The sequence below is a fragment of the Macaca thibetana genome, chromosome 16, assembly GCF_024542745.1.
Source record: "Macaca thibetana thibetana isolate TM-01 chromosome 16, ASM2454274v1, whole genome shotgun sequence".
In the NCBI taxonomy this organism is placed as follows: Eukaryota; Metazoa; Chordata; class Mammalia; order Primates; family Cercopithecidae; genus Macaca; species Macaca thibetana.
In genome coordinates, this window is record NC_065593.1 from 13,286,665 (window position 1) to 13,306,231 (window position 19,567).

Consider the following 19,567-nt stretch of genomic DNA (forward strand, 5'->3'; position numbering starts at 1 on the left):
CACCTACTAGGAATCCACAACACCCTAAGCCACAGCCACCAGCAACCTAGCGGCTGCAAGCCCTGCCACCTAGGAGCCTAGCCTGCTAAGTGCACCCTTCTGGTAGCCATTGTCCCCAAGATCCCTTCCTCAATGTACCCACTCTCTAGAAGCTGAGACCCCAGCCATCCCCACCTGGGTCTTGCTTATGGTGTCCTTGGTTCCATGGCTGACCCCCCACAGGAGCACCAGGGTGCGGTGTGTGGCACTGACCTCAGGGAGTGAGGCTGCTAGTTCCGTCTGGCCCTTGGCGGTGGGCAGGGCAAGCCACTGGATGATAGGAATACTGGGGATCCAGGTACTGAATTCAGAGCGACCCCCGCAAACTCAGTACAGAGCTGCCAGTGCTGCTAGGGCTGTTCCTCCCGCGACCCTGCTTGTCCCCCGGGTTGGCACTGGCTCACCTGGCCGCTGTTGATGGCAGCATGTTGGGCTGAGCAGGTGAAGATGATCATAGTGAAACAGCAGATGAGCCCAGCACAGTGGCCCAGGGTGGAAGGGACCCCTCGATGGGAGTAGGGTAGAGAGACAGAGCTGAGACCCAAGAGGCTGCTGCCCTAGGGCAGTGGACAGCACCTCTGAGAGCATCTGGCTTTGAAAACCCTCCCGGAAGATCTCCGTGACCCAGGCCTGGAGCTCCGAGTCCCTGCTCACTGCAGTGTCATCCGGGCAGTAGATGTTAACAATATTGGTCCCAAAGCTGGGGGGTCGGGAATACATGGTGACTAACACTTGGGAGCTAACACTGCACAGGGGTGTGGGTTGGAAGGGGCCACTGAGACCTGCTGCCCACAAAGGAGGAAACTGAGGCCAAGGAAGGAAAACGGCCAACCACAGAGTGAATTGCAGAGCCGAGATCAAACCGAGAGGCTGTGGTCATCACCGCATGCAAACGGAGGCCCCAGGGCGGTGACTGATCTGCAGATGTGTTTCGATCAGCCGGCAAGGTTTTTCTGTTTGTTTTTCAAGTTGAATCACTTGCCAACATTTAAATATTAGAAGATGTCTGGTTTCTGCTGAAAAATCAGAAGATCTGGTCACAGTGATAGCTGGGTCACCACTGTCCCTGTCAGACAAACATGAGTTCCCCCGGCCACGGTCCCGCCCATTCTTCTTTCTTAGCTTTTCTCTGCTCACTGGCCCTGCAGGCATTTGGATTCCAAACCACAGGCAAGGATGAGACACCAGGCCCATCTGCGTTGGGACCATCCGACTGGGTTCATTTCCTCCACTGGTTCCCAAAGGGCCCTCCATCCCCAGCCATTGTAGGATGTGCAGACCCCCTGCTGAGGAAGGAGCTCCTGCTGCAGATGTTCATATAGGGGGAGTCCCTGAGGACTTCAAGGGGGAGGTGGGACATGAGTTGAGCTTGTAGCCAGGGCAGAATTTGAATTGGGAGAGAGGGAGAAATTAGGGTGCCTCATCTCCCTAGGCCCCGTGTGTGCTGAGGTGGAAGAATGGAAAGTAGGGGCAGATTTTAAAGGGACTGAGCTGCAGGGAATGCAGCATTGCATGTGGCGAGCCACTGGGCACCACTCGTGGCTAATGGGCAGCGGCACCGCCATCAATCTCAGTGCTGGTGGGAGGTCATTATGCAGGCTGGTGGCAGGAGCTGGGAAACCGCAGGAGGCCAGATGTTAAGAGGATCTGGCCATTGGCGTGGAGGCCACAGCTATGCCCCAAGGCAGTCTCCTATGAGGAATGTTTCAGTGGAAAAACCTGGAGACACAGTGACTTTATCTATGGGGTAAATAATAATCTTTCTTTTTTTTTTTTTGAGATGGAGTTTTGCTCTTGTTGCCTAGGCTGGAGTGCAATTGTACAATCTTGCTCACTGCAACCTCCACCTCCTGGGTTCAAGTGATTCTCCTGCTTCAGCCTCCCCAGTAGCTGGGTTTGCAGGCGCCCGCCACTACACTCAGCTAACTTTTGCATTTTTAGTAGAGATGGGGTTTCGCCACATAGGCCAGGCTGGTCTCGAACTCCTAACTTCAAGTGATCCACCCACCTCCCACCTCGGCCTCCCAAAGTCCTGGGATTACAGGCGTGAGCCACTGTGCCTGGCATAATAATCTTTTTTTTTTTTTTTTTTTTTTTTTTTTTTTTGAGACGGAGTCTCGCTCTGTCGCCCAGGCTGGAGTGCAGTGGCCGGATCTCAGCTCACTGCGAGCTCCGCCTCCCGGGTTTACACCATTCTCCTGCCTCAGCCTCCCGAGTAGCTGCGACTACAGGCACCTGTCACCGCGCCCGGCTAGTTTTTTGCATTTTTTTAGTAGAGACGGGGTTTCACCGTGTTAGCCAGGATGGTCTCGATCTCCTGACCTCATGATCCACCCGTCTCGGCCTCCCAAAGTGCTAGGATTACAGGCATGAGCCACCGCGCCCGGCCGCATAATAATCTTAATAGCTAATCTCAGAGAGCACTTTCTGTGCACTGGGGTTTGTTCTTAGGGTTTTGAATTTAATAACAATAATAAGCTATACCATAGGTGCTCTTATAATCCTCACTGTCAGATGAAGAAACCAGCACAGAGAGGTTAAATAACTTGCCCAAGATCACACAGCTGGGAAGGATGAAGGGTAAGCAGGAAGGGCTTGGAGACAGCAGTGTGTTTGGGCAGGAGGCTGGGGGAAGGTTGAATAAACCAACAGGGGTATAGGGGAGGGTGAGAGGGTTGGAGCCCTCAGGCCCCAGGGGAGTGTCACCTCTCTATGGCTGCCCAGATCTGGAATGTAGTAGTGGGCGAGGTCCTGGACCTTGAGGTCAGCCAGCTGGAGGGACAGGTACAGGGAGTGGTAGGCGGCAGCTGCCAGCCCTTTGTTGATCAGCTCCAGGCAGCCCACCTGTCCCAACGACATTGCCTGTAATGAGCAGAGAGCCCATTCCTGCTGCTAGCAGGGGCTCTGGACCAAATCTCAGGCCTCCCCTGGCCCTCTGTGCTCCCCACAAGATCCCAGGCCTCCAGGGCCTTGACCTGGTGGATGAGCTTTCCTGGTACAAAGAGCCCAGTGCTGGGTGGATGTTGATGTAGAAGGTGCAGAAGAAAGGGGAAGCCGGAGTCAGAGGTCAGATCAGGTAGCCCCGGGTCTCCCACAGCTGTGGGCACTGAGAGGAGGGCTCCTCCCTGCCTTGAAAATGGGTGGCTCATGGGCAGCTGCTGCAGTATAGACAAAGCAAAAGCTCCAGCACAAAGTGGGTTCAAAGTAGATGGGTGACCGTCTTGTGCACCAGGAACTTTGAGGGTCACACCCAGGTCTTGTCCAGGAACTAGTCCTCAGCTGGGTCACTGGGCAGGAAGATGGGGCTGTCTAGGCTGGGTGTCTGAGTGAGCTGGAGTGGGGGCACAGGAGAGGGTAGGCATTGGGCAGACACTGGGGAAGGGCAGCCCATCATCATGTCCATGGGGCCAGAATAAGGGAGGAGACCACCCCTCATATTGTCTTATGCCCAATTTCAGCCTCGAACGAAAGAAGAAGTAAAAACTAAAAGGCAGAAATGAAATCCACAGGCAGACAGCCCGGCATCACACCCTGGGCCTGGCAGTTAAAGATCCACCCCGACCTAATCGGTTATGTTATCTATAGATTCCAGACATTGTATGGAAAAGCACTGTGAAAATCCCTGTCCTGTTCTGTTCCGTTCTAATTGCCGGTGCATGCAGCCCCCAGTCACGTACCCCCTGCTTGCTCAATCGATCACGTCCCTCTCACGTGCACCCCCTTAGAGTTGTAAGCCCTTAAAAGGGACAGGAATTGCTCACTCGGGGAGCTCGTTTTTTGAGATGTGAGTCTTGCCGATGGTTCCGGCCGAATAAAACCCTTCCTTCTTTAACTTGGTGTCTGAGGGGTTGTCTGCCGCTCGTCCTGCTACAAAATCACACGGTCAACTTCTTTACCAGCTGTGTGACCTTGGGAAACTTTATTAACCTCTCTGTGATTCAGGTTCCTCATTAGTAAGCCAAGGTTGATGAGAATAATCTCCTTGAGAGGTGAAATTACCCAAGGCACTGTGTTGGCTGACTTCCCTGTACCAGTCCAGCCATCCAGATCCCCAGTTGTATGGGGCAGACTGAAAGGATGGGAAGGGAGGGTGTGGACACCTCTCCCGAAGGGGTTATGGTTTTAACTATTGGGAACATGGTTGAACTGCCAAAGATGCGTGACTCAGTAGAATCGATTCTGACACCCCGTCAAGGTGCAATTTGTTCTCTTGAGTTTCGTAACATTTCTATCAAGATATAAATCAAAGAGGACAATACAGAAAAACAAACTTGAGAGGGGCTGAGTAGGATTGGAGAGGCGATGTCACCAGGCACAGTGGCATTGGGAGGAGGCAACCTTTCAGTTATTCCGAGGATCTAATAGACTTCCCCCACCCCACCCACTAGCCCCCCAGGGCCCTGCCTTGCTCACCAGAATGGCAAGGGGAAACAAGGACCCATTGTCGTTGGCATGCTGGTGCAGCAGGATCAGGGGTGCAGTCATGAACGAGGGCCTCCCATGACTGATGCTGGGGTAGAGGCCTGAGAGGATGGCGTGGTCCACCAGGTACAGAGCCCCTTTAGGGGAGGAGTGGAGGAGGAGGAGGGCCGAGCAGGCTTGGGTGAGGAAGGGGGAGTTATTATGAACCTGGGAGTATTTCACTTAAAGGAACTTCATTCTCTGCAGCCAGTGGGGTGTTCCAACTCAGAGCCACTTTCTGGTCCCAAAGAAAGAAGCACCTCCCCTCTTCCCCCACCCGAGTATTGAAGGTGACTCTGTTATGGCCAGGCCCAAGCATCAACCAGAGAAGCGTGCCCTGCTGGAGGTCAGCACAAAATGCACCCTCCTGGGGTCGCCACACACCCCATTCCAGTAGCCCACGGATGGGAGCAGCTCTGGGGAGCACTCAGATGAGCTGCAGAGCATCCTCAGAAACCATGGCAACCAACATATCACTATGGCTTCTGTGCTAGGAGGGCCTGCCAATGCATGGCGCCTGGCAAAATAGCAGGAGAGAGCACATTCCTCACTCAGCCCTGCCCCTCAGCCCTCGCCATCTCAGAACAATGCCCCTCCCTCCACTGGCGCCTGCTCAGCCTGCAGACTGGTCCCAGGGCCCGGCGTGGGGACCATCCTGGCATCGGCGACCAGGAAATTATTTGGGAGACAGTGACAGCGGTGGATCAGGATGGAGTTGAGGTCATTCAGGAACTGGGAGGTGAAGGAGGCGAAAAAGGTGTCCTCATCCTCCTTCCAGTCTCAAATGCATACTCTGCAGAGGGTGGGTGTGGGGAGGGTCACCCTGGTCCTCCACCTGCAGCACGGCCACCACTTTCAGACCCATCTCCAACTTCCCAGCAGAGCCACTTCCTGATGCTGAAGGCTGGGCTGGGCTCCCCTCCTCCCTACCACAACGGGTTGGATGACTTCACCTTTCCAAGTGGTTTTCTTAGAAAACAAAGGATTGCAGGTTTGGGTTCTGCCTGGGGAGTCATCTGAACTCCCTTGGCCCCACCCACTTTGGAGGAAGCCTAACACACTGTGTGATGTGCACTAAGGCCTCACCTAGGATGAGAAGAATTTGAAAAAACTGGAGTACTAAAGAATGCTGGATACAAGCACGGCCCAACCTTTCGGGCTTCCGCTCCACAGAGCCCTTTCAATTCCCTGCCAAAACTCACCAGTCCCAGGTCCCATTCTCCTGCTACTTTGCCACAAGGCAGTGTGGATGATTTGTTGAATGAGAGTGATCATTCAGGCCGGGCACGGTGGCTCAGGCCTGTAATCCCAGCACTTTGGGAAGCTGAGACGGGCAGATCACGAGGTCAGGAGATCGAGACCAGCCTGGCTAACGCGGTGAAACCCCGTCTCTACTAAAAAAAATACAAAAAACTAGCTGGGCGAGGTAGTTTTTTTCTTTTTTTTTTTTTTTTTTGAGACGGAGTCTCGCTGTGTCTCCCAGGCTGGAGTGCAGTGGCGTGATCTCGGCTCACTGCAAGCTCCGCCTCCCGGGTTCACGCCATTCTCCCGCCTCAGCCTCCCAAGTAGCTGAGACTACAGGCGCCCGCCACCACGCCCGGCTAGTTTTTTGTATTTTTAGTAGAGACGGGGTTTCACCATGTTAGCCAGGATAGTCTCGATCTCCTGACCTTGTGATCCACCCGCCTCGGCCTCCCAAAGTGCTGGGATTACAGGCTTGAGCCACCGCGCCCGGCCAGTTTTTTTTCTTTCAAAAAAAAAAAATAAATAAATAAAATAGAGAGTGACCATTCAATAAGAGGTTGCATTGCTTTGGGGCGTGGCACTGGTGCTAGGGTTGCTCAACCAAGAGTTTGACCTGTATAGTTTAAATGCATCGGGCACCCAGCGGGGGCAAGGATATCAGAGAGTCAGCACTACTGAATCTTCCAGCTTGGTTTGTTTATTTATTTATTTTGAGACAGAGTTTCGCTCTTTTGCCCAGGCTGGAGTGAAGTGGCGGAATCTTGGCTCACTGCAACCTCTGCCTCCCAGGTTCAAGCAATTCTCCTGCCTCAGCCCTCTGAGGAGCTGAGATTACAGGCACCTGCCACCATGCCTGGCTAATTTTTGTAGTTTTAGTAGAGACAGGGTTTTGTCTTGTTGATCAGGCTAGTCTCAAACTCCTGACTTCAGATGATCCACCTGCCTCAGCCTCCAGCTTGGCCCCCTCCCTTCCTTCCTTCCCTCCCTCCCTCCCTCCCTCCTTCCCTCCTTCCCCTCCTCTCTCTCTCTCTTTCTTTTTTTTTTTTTTTTTTTTTTTTTTGAGGCGGAGTCTTCACTCTGTCGCCCAGGCTGGAGTGCAGTGGCACCATCTCGGCTCACTGCAAGCTCCGCCTCCCAGGTTCGCGCCATTCTCCTGCCTCAGCCTCCCGAGTAGCTGGGACTACAGGCGCCCGCCACCGCGCCCGGCTAATTTTTTGTATTTTAGTAGAGACGGGGTTTCACCGTGTTAGCCAGGATGGTCTCGATCTCCTGACCTCGTGATCCGCCCGCCTCGGCCTCCCAAAGTGCAGGGATTACAGGCGTGAGCCACCGCGCCCGGCCTCTCTTTCTTTCTTCTTCTTTCTTTTTTTTTTTTTTTTTTTTTTTTTTTTTTTTTTTGAGACAGAGTCTCGCTCTTTCCCCCAGGCTGGAGTGCGGTGGCGCGATCTCAGCTCACTGCAACCTCCACCTCCCGGGTTCACGCCATTTTTCTGCCTCAGCCTTCAGAGTAGCTGGGACTACAGGCACCCGCCACCACACCCGGCTAATTTTGTTTCTGTATTTTTAGTAGAGACGGGGTTTCACTGTGTTAGCCAGGATGGTCTCGATCTCCTGACCTTGTGATCTGCCTGCCTCGGCCTCCCAAAGTGCTGGGATTACAGGCATGAGCCACCGCACCCCGCCCAAGCTTGGTTTATTTTCAAGTCTGCGTGAGTAGGCCCCCAAGCAAGAAGGCACAATTTTAGAAGGAAAAAGTCTTTCTGCTTCAGCCTTTTTTTCCCTCTAAATTGCTGAGGCTATTCAAGGGACAGGTGTTCTCAGTGTTGGGGACAGTTTGAAGAAGTAGGTATGAAGGGGGGTGTAGATAAGTACACAGACCCCAATCCCCCGACTGAATTTCAGCTGCCTCAGGAGCTTGGTTTCCTGTGGGACCTGGGTCGTGGGTATCCAGAGAGGGCACAAAAGGAGCATTGGTGCTTGCCTTGGCAAAGAAGTGAAGTTGTTAGAACTTACTTTGGCCATTCTTTCGAAAGCCCTGATAGGTGAGAATGGCTGGGCTAACATGGGCATTACCCTGTGATGAGAGAGGACATGTTGGGTGGGGCATCCTCCCAGGGTCCTTCAGCCCTGACCTTCTTCCCACACAGAAGCCACCGCTCAGCTGGGCGTGGTGGCTCACGCCTGTAATCCCAACACTTTTGGAGGCTGAGGCAGGTGGATCAGGAGGTCAGGAGTTCGAGACCAGCCTGACCAACATGGTGAAACCCCGTATCTCCTAAAAACACAAAAATTAGCCGGGCGTGGTGGGCGCCAGTTGCTCCAGCTACTCAGCAGGCTGAGGCAGAAGAATTGCTTGAACCCAGGAGGTGGAGGTTGCAGGGAGCCAAGGTCACACCACTGCACTCCAGCCTGGGTGACAGAGCAAGACTCCGTCTCAAAAAAAAAAAAAAAAAAAAAGAAGAAGCCACCACTGCTGGCAGCACAATGGCAGGCTTCTCAGGGCAGAAATGAACTTCTTCACAGGACAGGGGGAACTGGTGGCAGCACAGAACAAGTCCTGTGATTTCCAGAATGTTCTAATTTTGGCTTTCTGGTTCTCAGTCCCACAAGGTGGCCACCAAGGACCCTCTGGCCCTGCTGCAGCCTCCTCGCCCTTCCTCCCTCATACTGTGGACTTGACACCTTGGTGTGGGGAAGACGAAGGTGCACTGATCCTATTCAGGCTTTTCCAGGGCCCTGGCTGTCCAGCAGTCCTGCAGCTTCAGGGCAATGTTCCTGCAGAAAGAAAGACAGAATGGCACGGGCTGCCAAGGGGATCCAGGTGCAGAGAGGGAGATCTTAGCCCCCAGCCTCTCCCCTCCTCTCCCAGACCTGGGGTGGCAGCGTCTCTAAACCAAAGTGTTGGCCAGCCCCTGGCCTCTGCATCTGCTTTGCCTTTTCCCCCAGGGATGGAGAAGCCCTACCCAGTCCACCTTCCCCCCAAGGCAGACCCTGCTTCAGCCCCTGAGGTCGTCCCCATCCTTACACCAAGCCCCAACTCAACAGCCCAGGCCAGAGGGGGCCAAAGGGTAAAGTTGGTGGGAAGAGGAAAGAGAAGCCATAGCCACACCCACGCACCGCCAATACTGGGCCACGGTGTTCTTCCCCCAACCCCTCTGCTTCACAGGCCTGTTCTCTTTCCACCAGCTTCTCCCTCTTCCACTCACTGATCCACCACTCAACTTCCACACCTAATCCTCTTGTCAGAGCCGGTGCTCCCATCTCCCCCACTTATCTTCCACCCCCACCTCCCTGAGGGTGGTTCCTCCCAACCATCCCACCTCGTCCTTCCCGTGCCCCTCATGTCACCTTTTCTTCCTTTCTCCTCCCCACTGTGTCCACCAGCCCCCCTCCCCTGACCTATGACCACCTTGGCCTCCCTCGCTCCCTCCATGCCCCTCCTGCAGCCCTGGCCTGGCCCCGACCCTCGCCTGCTCCCTCCAGCCACTGGTAGCAGGGGGAGTGGAGGGGGTCCCCAGCGGCAGATCCTGGAGTCCGGGCTGGACCTAGTGGGCCAGGCAGCACTGAGGGGAGGGGGAGCGGGGGGAGGGGAGCAGAGGTGGGGGGAGGGGAGGCAGGGGTGGGGCAGCGGACGCCTTGTGCAAGCGCAGCAGCAGCACCGAAGTCCTCGGGGAGCATCAGCTGGAGGTCTTCCTTGGGGGGGTGGGGGAGTGGGCAGAGGGAGAAGGCATAGTAAACAGTGGCTTATTACCTTTTGTTCCCTAGGATGCTTCCCCTTTCCACACTCTCATTCTGGAGGTCATCATAAGCAACTTCCGCAATTCTGGATGTTCTGGACCCATGACCGGACTAATTATTTTTGGTCGAGGGGGAGCAATACCCTTATCTTCCCACTTTAACGGGTATGTTGATTCAAATCTTCTAACTAAAGTGGGGGGAGTATATGGATCATTTCTATATTCAATCATAAAGGTGTCCTCAGTGCACACAGCATTTTTGTCCAGTGCAATTTCCAGCAAAAGATTCCTTAGGAGCCCAGTCTATAATGACCCCATGAGAATCATTTTGCAAAACTATTGCATTATCTGCCACACAAACCTCCCAAGTCAGAATTTCTCATTTTTCTGACCATTCTGGATTCCTTTTAGGGCAAGGCAATCCCTTAGGCTTGTAATTTTGGACTTTTATATTTGACCGATGATAACCATCCCCATAGTTTTCACAGTCATGATGGGTTGAGAAGACATTCCACTCACTACATGATAACTAGGTTGAGAACGATTATGAGGAGGTACCTAGACCATCCAACTTTGTATTTGTAATGGCAAGCATCCAGGAGCAATTCCTAAACAAATAGCAGGGTATTTCCACCCAATTGTCACATTCATTAACATGCCCTCCTCCTCAGGCTATGCAGGGCAACGACCATCAGTGGCCCAGGCATCCAGATACTGTCATTTGTATAAACTTCAATAGGGTAGTCCATCCAAGTGACAGGTCTAATCAAAGGAGGAGATGGAACATAAGCTCAATAGGTAAAATTTGCATAGCTGGGGCCGGGCGCGGTGGCTCATGCCTGTAATCCCAGCACTTTGGGAGGCCGAGGCGGATGGATCACGAAGTCAGGAGATCGAGACCATCCCGGCTAACATGGTGAAACCCCATCTCTACTAAAAATACAAAAAATTAGCCGGGCGTGGTGGCGGGCACCTGTAGTCCCAGTTACTTGGGAGGCTGAGGCAGGAGAATGGCGTGAACCCAGGTGCGGAGCTTGCAGTGAGTGAAGATCGTGCCACTGCACTCCAGCCTGGGCGACAGAGCGAGACTCCATCTCAAAAAAAGAAAAACAATTTTTTTTTCCTTAGCTGATACAGCAGGGAGACTTACTGTCGTTGTGATTACCAACATGGCAGCCAAGATCATATTGTCCGGTGTAATCGCTAATCGCTAGTTGTTTCTCCTTTAGGCTGTCCTCTGCCAATTGAGTCAGCTTCTTTATCTGTCCCCATGTCGGTGATGAAGCCTGGCGAGTCTTCTCCTCGTCTTCAGTTTTTTCTCCGAGATGCTCAGCTTCACCATTTTCCTCAGCTCCCGAAAAGACAGGTCAAAGGGACCGGTCTTCTTTCTTTTTGATTCTTTCCTTTCTTCTCTCTGATTGGTGTAATGTTCATTGTAGAATTTTAAATGTCTATTGGGTATCCAAATGGGTGTTTGATTGTCTCCTGGTGAAACACAAGCAAAACCCCTCCCCTAAGTAATGATTTTTCTTTATTCCTTTTTTTTTTTTTTTTTTTGAGACAGTCTTGCTCTGTCACCCAGGCTGGAGTGCAGTGACGTGATCTCGGCTCACTGCAAGCTCTGCCTCCCGGGTTCACGCCATTCTCCTGCCTCAGCCTCCCGAGTAGCTGGGACTATAGGCGCCCGCCACCATGCCCAGCTAATTTTTGTATTTTTAGTAGAGACGGGGTTTCACTGTGTTAGCCAGGATGGTCTCGATCTCCTGACCTCGTGATCCGCCCGTCTCGGCCTCCCAGAGTGCTGGGATTACAGGCGTGAGGCACCGCGCCCGGCGATTTTTCTTTATTCCTGAGTTTTGGTTCTGGTATCCTTCTACCAGACCGTTTTTCCTTTCTGTGGCACACCCATGACTGCAAAACAAGATAATAAATGTCCTTTTACATGAGCTGTGCTTTCTCCAGTTTGGCATGTAGCCCAGATAAACCGAGAAAAAGTTTTAACTGTAACATGTATGAAAGAAAGTTTTCCGAATGATGGGACACGAGTCACTTCCATTTGCCACACTGCATTCGGTTGAAGCCCCCTAGGGTTAACTTCAGGTTTTTGGGTTGGTAGCTGTAGGACCTGGCACTGAGGATGTTGTACTATATTTTAAGCTTGTTTCCAGATCAATGAATATTTATTTTTTAATCCAGCAGCATTTACATGAGTTAGGGAATGGAATTTTTGAGCTTCTGTTTGTCACACTCGTCCGTGTGAAGAGACCACCAAACAGTCTCTGTGTGAGCAACAAGGCTGTTTATTTCACCTGGGTGCAGGTGGGCTGAGTCCAAAAAGTCAGCGAAGGGAGTTAGGGGTGGGGCCGTTTTATAGGATTTGGGTAGGTAGTGGAAAATTACAGTCAAAGGGGTTGTTCTCTGGCGGGCAGGGGCCAGGGCGGTCACGAGATGCTCAGTGGGGGAGCTTCTGAGCTGGGAGAAGGAATTTCACAAGGTCATGTCTTTAGTTAAGGCAGGAACTAGCCATTTTCACTTATTTTGTGATTCTTCAGTTGCTTCAGGCTATCTGGATGTATCCGTGCAGGTCACAGGGGATATGATGGCTTAGCTCGGGCTCAGAGGCCTGACACTGTGAGAACAGGTGTCACTAATAAATTTGCTTGATTATTTAATTGGGTTAAAGGTCCTGGTCAGTTTGTGTGAGCCCGAATATGTGTAATATAAAAGGGAAAATTTTGAGCCCTAACTGCTTGTTGAAGTGAACTAAACAAGGAATTTAAAGGATCATCAGCAATAGGTTTTACTAAAGCTGGTTTTTTTTTTTTTTTTTACCATTTTGGTAGCCTGGACTACATAAGCAGAGTCAGAGATTACATTAACAGGTCGATTAAAATCTTCTAATACGGATATAACTGTTTGTAGCTCAGCTCTTTGTGCAGAATGAAACTGAGTTTGAATAACCTTTTCTTCTGGTCCTGAATAAGCTGCTTCTCCATTCTGAGAGCCACTAGTCAAGATAGTTACAGCTCCCTCCAAAGGAATGGAACTAGTTATTTTGGGTAAAATTCAGGTAGTCAATTTTAGGAACTGAAAAATTTTAGTTTTAGGGTAATGATTATCTATATTACCAACAAAATCAGCCAGATTTGACTGCCATTCTGACGAATTAATAAAAGCTTGTCGAACCTGTGCTTTGTTTAAAGGAACTACAATTTTATCTGGATTGGTGCCAGCGAGTCTGACTATTCTCGATTGTATTTGGCCTATAAGAATAGCTATTTGATCTAAATAAATTGAGAAAGTTCTAGTTGTACTGTGAGGTAAAAAGGACCATTTAACTAAGTCAACATTTTGAACAATCACTCCTGTAGGAGAATGGAGAGTAGGGAACACCAGGAGCTGTAATAGAACACTAGGATCTCTTCTACTGACTTGAGCACTTTGAATTTTTTTCCTCAATCATTTGTAATTCTTCAGGGGCAGCAGGTGTCAGAGTTCTTTTGCTATGTAAATTTGGATCCCCTCTTAGCAAATCAAACAGGTTAGACATTGCGTAGGTGGGAATTCCCAAAGCAGGTCTTATCCAATTAATGTCCCCTAATAATTTTTGGAAATCATTTACGGTTTTTAAGGACTCTTTACGAATTTCCACCTTTTGAGGCTTTACTGTTTGCTCCTCTACCCTCATTCCCAGGTAATGATAGGGTGTAGTAGTTTGGATTTTATCGGGTGCTACAGCGAGACCTGTTAAGTCTCACCACTTCTTGTAGCATAGCAAAACAATCAGTCTGTCCCTGCTTGCAGTAGCACATAAAATGTCATCAACATAATGAGTGATATAACAATCAGGAAACTGATTCCTGACAAGCTGAATAACCTTTCCAACAAGAGTTTGACAAATTGTAGGACTACTTAACATTCTTTGGGGTAAAACTTTCCATTGATATCTAGTAGATGGCTCCTTGTAATTTATGACAGGTATTGTAAACGCAAATTTCTCAAAATCCTGAGGATCCAAAGGTATAGTAAATAAGCAATCTTTTAGTTCAATTATTACCATCGGCCATTCTTTTGGGATCATGGCCGGAGATGGCAACTCTGGTTGGAGAGCTCCCATCGGTTGAATGGCTGCGTTAACCGCTCGTAAGTCGGTCACCATGCGCCATCTACCGGAATTTTTCTGAATTACAAAATCTGGGGAGTTCCATGGTGAAAAAGGTTCAATACGTCCTTTGTCTAATTGCTCTTTTGCCAATGAATGTAATGCCTCCAGTTTTTGTTGAGGAAGCGGCCGCTGATCAACTCAAACAGGTTTTTGAGTTTTCCATTTTAATGGAATGGGCTTTCGAGGCCAACAGTGGCCGCACCTAAAAAGGATATCCAATTCCTTTTCAGTCAAATTTAACTGAGACTTCAATCAGCTGAGTTATTCTGTCCTCATTTTTTCCTAATCCTTTCCCAGGAATATACCCCATTTTGGTCATCATTCTTTGGCTCCCAGGACTGTGAATTGCAGAGGGAATGGTGAATTCTGTACCCCATTGCTGTAACGAATCTCTCCCCTACAAATTAATGGGAATGAAAGTAATCCATAGGTTGGATGGTGCCTTCCTGCCCATCTGGTCCTGAACGATTAAAATTGTAGCACTTTGATAGACTTCAGATGCTGTGCCTACTCCAATCAAGCCGCAGAAGCCTGTTGTCGGGGCCACGCTTTTGGCCAGTGATTTAGAGCTATAATTGAAATATTAGCACCTGTGTCTACCAGGCCTTCAAACTGTTTTCCCGGAGTCATTGTGCACACAGGTGTTTTTAGAAACTTGATTTACTCAACAGGCTGCTTTTCCGTCACTGTCGGTACTGCCAAAACCACCTTGTCTTTTTACTGTACTTTACTGTACTTTTTTCTACTTTTACATAAGGCAATAACAACAGCTGAGCAATTCTATCTCCTGGGTTGGCACTCCAAGGAATACTGGAACTAATAACCAATTGAATTTCTCCCACGAAATCTAAATCAATCAGCCCCGTATGAATTTGAATTCCTTTTAAGTTTAGACTAGATGTTCCTAAAACAAGTCCAACTGTCCCATCAGGTAAAGAGCCAAATACTCCAGTGGGCACTTTTTGAGGGGATTTCCCTGGAAACAGACAGCTTCTGTGCAACATAAATCTGAGGCTGCACTCCCTGCTGTAGCTGGCGCCAATTGTGTTACTCTGGTGGCTGGGCAAGAGACAATGATGGTGGTTGGACTAGAGGCAATGACCGACTGAGGGACAAACTGCTGGAGTGGGAATGCCCCAGTGTGGAGTGGGGCCTAAGGCTGGCCCCTCTTCCTGTTTCCCCACTGCGGTTGTAACAACTGGCCATTTTTATCAAATTTGGAGTGACACGGATTAGCTCAATGTTTACCCTCTGGCACCTGGGACATAAGCCAGGTGGTTCTTTCATTTGATTAGTTCTTGCTTGTTTGTTTGATTTGTTCTTAAATTCCTTTTTTTGTGTGTCCAAATTGCCCACAATTGTAACAATTGCCTGAAAAGTTTTTAACTGGACCTCCCACTTTTAACCCTGCTATGGCTTGAGCCATTATCATAGCCTTATGCATGATTTCACCAATTCCATTACATGCCCTGATATATTCATTAATCACATCAACTCCCACCACAACCTTCCCTTTCACCGGGTGGATAGCTGACTGGCATTCAATTCTACAGTCACCTTCCTGGCACTTTCAGCAGTGAGAGCCTTCTGAGCTGCATCTTGAAGGTGAGCAATGAAATCAGGATATGATTCCTTTGAGCCTTGTCTAATAGAATTAAAAGAGGGGTAAGTAGTTCCTGGATCCTGAATTTTTTCCCATGCCCTCAAACAGCAATTGCAAATGTGTTCAATGGCATCTTCTTGAAGTCCTAATTGTTGTTGTATAGTTAGTTCCCCATTGACCCCCTATTCCTAGAAGTTGTTCAAATGTAATGGCAATAGCAGGATTAGCAGCACGGTTTTTTCTATCTTGATTTTGAGCCTCATCGGTCCACCAAGCCTTAAACTGAAGAAATTGGGAGGGCGAAAGTGTAACTTTCCTTAAAATCTCCCAATCACACGGAGTAAATCGCTTATTCTGAGCCTCAGATTGCAATAGCGATCGGACGAAAGGCGAATTGGGACCATACTGACCAACAGCTGCTTTAAGATCTTTGAGCAGCTTAAAAGAAAATGGTTCGCATACCGCCTGATGGTCTCCACCTTGCTGTCCTGGGGGTTGCAAAACTGCTGGAAACTGCCAGGCATTAAGATCTCCAGCTAATCTAGCCTGCCGAGTAGTCACCTGTAATGGCGATTCATCAACATTAGATGGCAGTGCAGCCTTATGTTGTAACTGGTGCTGCACCACGCACTCGTGGCTCCTGAGGCCCCAATTCATTCATTGGGGAAACGGCAAATTTGAGATTCAAACCCCCAAGGCTCCGAACTACATTGCTTTATTGGAGGCGGTCACTCGGGATGATCCCAATGAGGGGCCGAGGGCTCCGCAAGGCCCTTCTTTGTTCTAAACATATTGGCATATATGGCTTCTCTCTTTTAGGAGCAGCTGAAGGTCCCACAGGCTCCTCAGAAGAAATTAAGTCATCTCCAGGTTTGTCTGTATTTTCCTCAAAATCTTCTTCACTATCCTCTCCTCCCTCAACTTCCTTTGTATCTATATTGGCAGCAGCACCTCCTTCCTCCGCAGAAATTCTTTCTACTGGAGGATAAGCCTCATTTTCTGATTGAAACAGTTCCAAGGCTGCTTTAACTATAGCCCAACTTGACCAGACTGTTAGAGGGATAAGTTTTCCTTCCCTACACACTTGTTTTAAGGCAATTCCCACCTGTTCCCAATCTTTTAAGTCCATGGTACCATGTTCAGGAAACCAAGGACAATATTGCTCTACTGTTTGAAACAGAGTAATCGAATTTTCTGTGCTAGCCTTCATTCCCGCGCTCTTTAAGAGGAACTTAATAAAGTGTGAATAAGCAGACGGTTTACTTTTTGATTGTCCCATGGTGTCGCTGGAACGCTCCGAGCGCACAAGCTGACTGCAAGGCCGACTACACGTTCTTGGGGGTCCCTGGACAGACCGTTCTTCGCAATGACCACACTCAGGCGTAATTTCACCTGGGTTCAAGGAGACCACGTTGGGCACCAGAGATGTAGGGGAACTAGCCTGCTACACCACCCGCAGGTTCTCCCCTTCCTGGCAGAGATGAGGGAATGAGAAAAGAAATAAAGACAAAGACACAAAGTTTAAGAGTTAACAAAAGTGGATCCAAGGGTCCATCGCAACACGGAGACTGCGAAGGCCCTGAGCTCTGGGTTCCACCGATATTTGTTGAGTACAATTCCTTTGATCCTATAGGCTGAGAGTGGCCTGATGGTGAGGTGACCATTGGGTGAACGTAGGGAGAGGTGGCGGAGGGGGCTGCGTCCGTCATTAGCCAGTTAATACTACTTACTGTTCCACTATGTACACTAATACTCTATGTTTAACTTATAGCTAATCATCAGAGTCCAACTAAGCGGTTAACAGAACAGAACAGGACGTGAAAGCAGAGAGCCCTTCAAACCACAGGCCTGAACATCAGAGGAGTGGTCAGCTCCTGAGCACAATGAGCAGATCCGCTGCTCTGGCTCTGGGAACGGGCGGGAGACAGGAGACTTCCTCCTTATGTCTAGCACAGAGGACTTCTCCTCTTTTACAAGCAGCCTCCTGCAGCACCCTCCCCGGTAACGGAGTGAGGGTCGCTTCCCTTCCCACGAGACCTTTGTTCAGGCACTCAAGCGGGAGGTTGAGCCATAAGCCAGCTTTCTTGCTCAGAGGCTCCGCAGGCTTCCTGTGATTGTTTGTTCCACTCTGTGGTCAGTGCAGCAAACTTACCGCCTGATTCTCTTATTGTTGGACTAAGGACAAGCTATACTTATATTTCAGTGGGGGATGTGGGTGGCGACAGGAGAGTCTGTTTCTCATTCCCCGGGGTAGTGAGCAAAGGCATCCCTGGGATGTCCAACATGGATGTGGGGGCGGTGAGGGGAAGGCAGGCATAAAGGTAGGGAGGAGGCTGGAAGAGGACCTGGCAGAGAAAAGAAGGGACTGGGGCTCTAGGCACTGTTCTGGGGTGGCACATGTGGCTCTCCCTCCAGCCTGGGAGGGATTTCAAACAAATGAAAAACATGGTTCATACAAATTAGAATGTTCACAAGTCAAATATTTTATTCGACTCAGCCAGATGGTCATGCTGGTTCCAAGAACAATTGAAGAGCTGGGCATTTATAGGCAATTTAATAAAGGGATATTAGGATATGATTGTTGGGTTAGATATGAAACTAGCCAACATCCTATAGAGCAATCAACTACAATCTCTGGTTTATTTGCTTTTAAAAAAAAGAACAAATCATTTACATGAACTTCCCATAAACCGAGGCCTTTATTAATAATAGACAGCAAAGTCAAACAATGGTATGCTGTGCTAGAAAATAAAACATCCTTCCCAGCAATTTGGGAGGCCGAGGTGGGAGGATCACTTGAGGTCAGGAGTTTGAGACCAACCTGGTCAACATGGTGAAACCCCATCTCCACTAAAAATACAAAAATTATCCGGGTGTGGTGGTGGGTGCCTGTAATCCCAGCTACTCGGGAGGCTGAGGCAGGAGAATCGCTTGAACCCGGTAGGCGGAGGTTGCAGTGAGCTGAGATAGCGCCACTGCACTCCAGCCTGGGTGACACAGTGAGACTCTGTCTCAAAACCCAGAAAACCAAAACCAAAAACAAAACAAAACAACAACAAAAAAACAAACAAAACAAAACAAAAAAACGAAAAGAAAACATCTTTAAAAGGACAGGCAGTTGTCCTCTTGATTCTACTTATCAGTTTTGGATAATTTTTCTTAACAAGGCTGCTCCCTGTGAGTACATCAAGCAATCAAATAGATCTCCGTTTCAGGGTTTCACTTCTCTCTCTCTCTTAGTTTAAGGCTCCCACTTCTTTACTGCTCACTGTGGCCCTGCTGTGCAATCCCACTCTCCTTCTCTCCTTCTCAAGCAACAGCTAGGTGTGCATCCTTCTTTCCAGACCTTTCCTTGCCATTTCTATTGATTTCCATACTTCACTTAAAAAAAAACACACACAAGGGGCCTGGGCGCCGTGGCTCATGGCTGTAACCCCAGCACTTTGGGGGACCGAGGCGGGCAGATCACGAGGTCAGGAGATCGAGACCATCCTGGATAACATGGTGAAACCCCGTCTCTACTAAAAACACTAAAAAATTAGCCGGGTGTGGTGGCGGGTGCCTGCAGTCCCAGCTACTCGGGAGGCTGAGGCAGGAGAATGGCATGAACCTGGAAGGTGGAGCTTGCAGTGAGCCGAGATTGCGCCACTGCACTCCAGCCTGGGTGACAGAGCGAGACTCCGTCTCAAAAAAAACAAAACAAAAAAACACAAAAGGGATCATGTACTTCTCATAGTGTGACTTGTTTTCTACCTATATTATAGAACATCATCATTAATGCAGTCAAGTGCCAACTTGACTGCATTGAGGAATACTGAGAGAACTGGTAAAGTGTTATTTCCGGGTGTGTCTGTGAGGGTGTCTCCAGGGGAGATTGGTGGGAGTCAGTGGGCTGAGTGGGAAACGTCCACCCTCAATGTGGGCGGGCATCATCCAATCACTGTGGGTCCTGGTGGAACGAAAAAAGGGAGAAAGGGATTTCCTCCCTTTTTCTCTCTCTCCTGGAGCTGGGACACTCTCCTCCTCCTGCCCTTTGGTGATCAGAACCCTGGCTCTCTGGCTTTGGGACTCCAGGACCCATACCAGTGGCCCCCCAACCAGTGGAAGTATTCTCAGGCATTTGTTCTTGGACTGAGAATGACACCATTGGCATCCGTGGTTCCAAAGCCTTCAGACTTGGACTGAGTCATGCTGCTACTGGCATCCAAGGGTCTCCAGCTTGCAGACAGCCTGGAGTGGGACTTCTCAGCCTCCATAATCACGTGAGCCAATTCCCCTAATTTCTCCTTGTGTATCTGTCTATAGTCATGAACCACA

At 49.7% G+C, this 19,567-nt stretch overlaps 2 protein-coding genes across 2 annotated transcripts in view; one reads left to right on the forward strand and one right to left on the reverse strand.

The window, feature by feature from the left end:
- Positions 1-19,567, reverse strand: part of RANGRF (RAN guanine nucleotide release factor) — a 267,398-nt gene that overhangs the window by 207,618 nt on the left and 40,213 nt on the right. The window lies entirely within an intron of this gene.
- The window catches only part of NAA38 (N-alpha-acetyltransferase 38, NatC auxiliary subunit), a 226,289-nt gene that overhangs the window by 8,861 nt on the left and 197,861 nt on the right, over positions 1-19,567 (forward strand). The window lies entirely within an intron of this gene.